The following is a 5,150-nucleotide window of genomic DNA, read 5'->3' as shown; positions in this document are numbered from 1 at the left end:
AGTGGGAATACTGTATTGAGATGTTCGTACCTATACTTAGGTAAATAAAAAAATTGTATGGTTTTGTTCAAGTGGATTTGTTATTGGAATCTGGTTTGTGTAAACTATTTGATGGGTCGCATTGACTGGTGATTTTCTTAATCTTTTCTGTCTTGCAAACCCCTCTGAAAATCTGAAGAAAATTTTGACTCCTGCACCTAGGAAAATGCAGTTGGGTGCACACACATACATATTTATGCCTATCCTTTATCTTCAGGTTCAGATGAAGAACTTGGATTAGATATCTCTTTGGGATCAAAAGCCATAATTTAAACGATTTCTTTTTTTTTTTTTGTGGGGAAGGAGCTACTACATGCATTAGGACAAAAGTAAAATTTTAAAAATGATACAGTTCTAAAGAGTCTTTATTTTCTCTTTTTTTTTAGCATGGTTGTTATTTTATTCTATATTTTTTCAAGTTGTAGTTCCACATTTGAATTTTATATTACTATTCTAAACATTTTACTTTGGGATTTTGTTGCATGTTGACTTGTATGTTTATCCAAATACATAATAGGAATTAATAGTTTGTTTTGATTCTCTAAGTTGGCAAAGTGTTATTTCAGAGATCAAAAAGTAATTGGTGATTTTGCAAAAGAGATTTTCTTCTTTTGTCAGTCACATCTCATCTATGTTAAACAACCATGGAACTGTAATTCTGTAAAAGTCCATTATGATAAAGATACTATCCCCTCTCCTGGTTCTTCAGTCTGTGATTCTTCATCTCCTTTATGGGCTCCTCCTCCTTTGTCCGCCATTTAATTGTGTTTCCTCATAATTTTCTGCCTTCTGTTCACTCTGTGTTCTTTTCTTGGCTGAGTTCATCCTCAGGCTTTTGGTAGTCCTGGCCTCCACCATCTGTGTTTTATTAATGCACTCTCAATTTTTTTATCACAGTGCTGAAACTCTTTGAGTTAGCTCCAAATTTATATAGCTAATTTTTGGTATTTCCATATAGATTTCCTATAGGCATCCTAAACTCAGTTTGCCTGGTATTGAACCCATCACCACTAAGCCTGTCCTATTGAATAGTACCATACTCACCTAACTTTACAAGTCCCAAACTTTGGGCTTCATTTATTTAGGTTCTTCGTTCTTCTTATACTCTACATATAATCCATCACTATGTCCAGTTTATTTTATTTGATAAACATCGTGAATCAATTCTTCACTCTAGTTACCCTACCTTAGTTCAAACCACTATCATTTGCCACTTAATTTTGAGACCAGCTGGTCTTCTTCTTTGAGCCTTTTTGCCCCCCAGTTCTTGGGTTGGAGATAGATTTTTGTAAATGTCAGTTTGATCATTTTATTTCTACTGAATATCCTTTGTTTGTTTCCAACCAACTTATTATGACATAATGATCCTTCTTGTAATGGTTTCTTCCACTTAATCCTACCTCACTTATTACTTTGTCACCCCACTGCTCCCCAGCCAATGCAGTCATTCTAAACACTATTGTCCAATAGAACTATAATGTGAGACATATACATAATTAAACAGTTTTTCAGTTGCCAACAAGAAAATACAAGTAGGTGAAATTAATTTTAATATATGTTATTTAACCCAAAATAACCAAAATGCTCTTTCAACATATAATGAATATACAAAAGATTATTAAAGAGATATTTTTTGTACTAAGTTTTCAAAATCTCATGTGTGTTTTACATTTACAGCATATCACAGTTATGAGTAGGTAGTTGTAAACTATTTGCAGTTTGATGATATGCCACATTTATCTCCTATCTTTTACTTTTGCAAGTGCTGCTGCTTCTTCCTGAAATAGGGTCTTCCCTCACCAACTGCCTTCTTTTACTAACCTCATCTACCATCTCACCCCCACCCTCAAAACACACAACCCAAATCATACTTGTGCTTAACCTCTACTAACACTTAAAGACTCGATTTAGGTATTATTGCTTCTGGAAACCTTTCCAAACTCCCATCTTTAATCTTAGTTTTGAGTTTCCTTAGCCTCCAGTACTTCCCTTTATCATTTGTACTTCTACTCTTGTGTGTTATCTTTCTCTTCTTGGCTGAGAGTTTCTTAATGATAGGGGATCACTTGTACCTTACTTATTTTTGTATCTCCAGCTCCACCATAGTTCAGTGCCGGGCACTTAGTAGATGTTCAGTAAATTCTTATGAATGAATGATTATTCTGTGATATTTTCATCATTTGACTGACTAAACTTTAGGAATATGTACTATAATTAAGATTCTTTAATTTGACCCATTGTTTCAGAATGCTGTTTAAGAGAAGCTAATTATGCCTTAAATTTTAAGTCTAGCATTTACTGTGATCTCACCTAGAGTCTAAGAAATCATACTTAAAGTCTAAACATATTTTAATTTTTAAGCAAGAGTAGGTGGTTTGTAAATAAAGGTAGGATAAGGCAATGCTTAGGAATATCCTGGAACTTATAAGCAGAGGAGTGGAAAAACTTTACTTGGTTTTATTTGTTTCCAATTTTTCTCTTTTATAGGAGAGAAATAGATGTAGTTTTAATGCAGCAATATTGTGTTTACCTTTATCTCATATTCAGTTATTTATTTTTATTTTTAGGGAGAAAGATCTCTTTATTTATAGCTTTCTCTTAATTTATTTTTTTTACTCATATAGTTGCCTGTTGTGTAAAATGTTTTGCAGGCAGAAGAGGTAACCAGCCAGCAGTGTTTTATACAAAGAAGCTGAACACAGGGAAATGACTGGAAATTAGCAGTTCTTTGATTTTATACTGTTTTTTTTTTCTTAAAATTAAGAAACTTTTGGGGCCAGTCGAGTGGCTTAGTTGGTTAAGAGTTAGCTTAAGAGTGTGCGCTCTGAGCAACAGGGCCACCAGTTTGATTCCCACATGGGCCAGTGACACTGCGCCCGAGCTGAGCTGCCAACAGGTGGCAGAATGGCTCAACTGGTGAGAGCACATGCTCCTAACAACAAGACTGCCTGTTTGATGATGCCTGCCCGCAGCCATGACTGATCTCGGCACCTTGAGCTGAGCTGCCACCTGGATGGCTCAGTGGATAGAGCATGTGCTCTTAACAAGACTGCTGGTTCAACTCCCACATGCCCAGCCGCAACTAAGACTGAACTCAGCACCTTGAGCTTAGAAGCCACGAGCTGCCGACGAGAAGCCAGATGGCGACTGGCGCCCTCCACAACTAAGATTGAAGAACAACAACTTGGCTGGTCCCCCTCTCCAATTTCCCAACGCTGTTCCCCTCTGCCAATTCCCCAATTAAAAAGAACCAAAAAAAACAAAACTAAGAACCTTTCTTAAAGTCGCACGAATCAGAGGATTATTATAGTCCACATAAAGTGCACTCTATAGCTCAGATTTACTTTCTGATTCATTTGAAAGTGGAGATAAAGGAGGCATTCTGGTACTGAAGGAGCTTATGGCAATCTTTTTTTTTTTACCTATTATGTGTGACCTATACAATGAGACTTTTTTTTTAGAAAGAAAGTTTCTTTTTGGATAAAAAATGACAAGTGTTAGACTTGGTAAGTTTTCTAGCATTGGCATAATAGCACTCTTGGCCATTTTTAGAAAATAAACAATTCATAGAATTGAAATTGGGCAAGACTTAATAGTTTTTCTTTTTTGCTTTTATCTAGTTACCTTTGTACAAATAGAGGAAACAGATGAACAACTGTTAACTGATTCATTTTTGGTCACAAGGAATTAGTTTAAATTAGCTGGAGAACTGTACATGGAATATAAATCTTCAATGTTCTGTTAACCTAGGTAACATTTTTCTTTTAAGAGAAAAAATATATTTACTTATTATTGTGACTATATGAGTAAAATAGAAATTGTTCTGACTGCAGGTGAAATTCATTTTGTCTGAAGCCCTATTAGCTCATCTCAGTTATTTCAAATTAAGCCGGATCGCCTAACTTTTTCACACAGCCTTTTCAGCACTTCCAAACATTAAACTTGGTTAACTGTTTGTCCAGTTGGTACAAATTCATAATGAATAATCCCTCTGATATCAAGAAAGTTTAGCAACATCGTTGAAACAAGTTCACGAACTTAATTGTCCTACCTCGTATGAGAACTATCAAGTATGAGGGCAAAATAAAAACACTCTCAGACATGCAAGGACTCAGAACATTTACCTCCTAATCCATATATGCTTTCTAAAGAAGGTACTTGAGGATATGGGCTAGTAAAATGATGATGAAAACTAACAGACAATGGCATGGGCTGCTAGAAATGGTTGATTAACTCAGGAATACAGTAAAAGTAATCCCAAAATGACAGTGGTGCAACAGGTCCAGAAAGTAATTGGTTTAAGTTAGGATAGGAAATCGGTCTCCAGATTTATACAGTTTATAAGTGGTGGAGCCACTTAATTGCTCTAATCCATCATCCTTTCTTTTCTAGATAATTTTTTAAATGTGTAAATATTTTCTTTCATGACTGCAGACCAGTTTACATATTTTTAAAATATTAGTGCTTGTCCTTGGAATTTCTGATTTCCGATCCAATAGCTAATTTGTAACAGAGACTGAGCTTGCCAAGCACTAGTACACCAGGAAATAAAATTCTAAGTTTGTTTGCTTACTTTTGAAACAATCTTGTTTATTAAGGAAAATTTCAAATGTAGAAGTAGAGATACTACAGTAAGGAAGCCACAAGTCTCTGTCATCCAGTTTATACAACTATTAACTCGTGGCCAATATTATTTCATCACTACCTTTACCTGGTTCCCCTGGGTTATTTTGCAGCACATCCCAGACATTATTTAATTTTATCTGTAAATATCTCAACATAGAGCTGTAAAAGATAGGGATTCTTTTATAAAAAACAACCACAATATCATTGTTTCACCGAAAGCAATAGTAATTCCTTAAAGAATTAAATATCCAGTGTTTAAATTTTCTCGATTGTCTTACAATTTTCTTTTATATAATTTGTTTGCCTCAGGATTGAAATAAGGTTTGTAGATTATAATTGTTTGTTTTCCTTAAGACTTGCCCTTCCCACCTCTTTCTCTGCTTATAATTTACGCTTTAAAGAAACCAGTTGGTCCTAATAGAATTTTCCACAGTCTGGATATTGCTAATGGTTTTCTTGTACATCTGTTTCATGTATTTGTAAAT

This window comes from Hipposideros armiger, unplaced genomic scaffold, assembly GCF_001890085.2.
Source record: "Hipposideros armiger isolate ML-2016 unplaced genomic scaffold, ASM189008v1 scaffold_169, whole genome shotgun sequence".
Taxonomy (NCBI): domain Eukaryota; kingdom Metazoa; phylum Chordata; class Mammalia; order Chiroptera; family Hipposideridae; genus Hipposideros; species Hipposideros armiger.
This window is presented reverse-complemented; position numbering follows the sequence as displayed.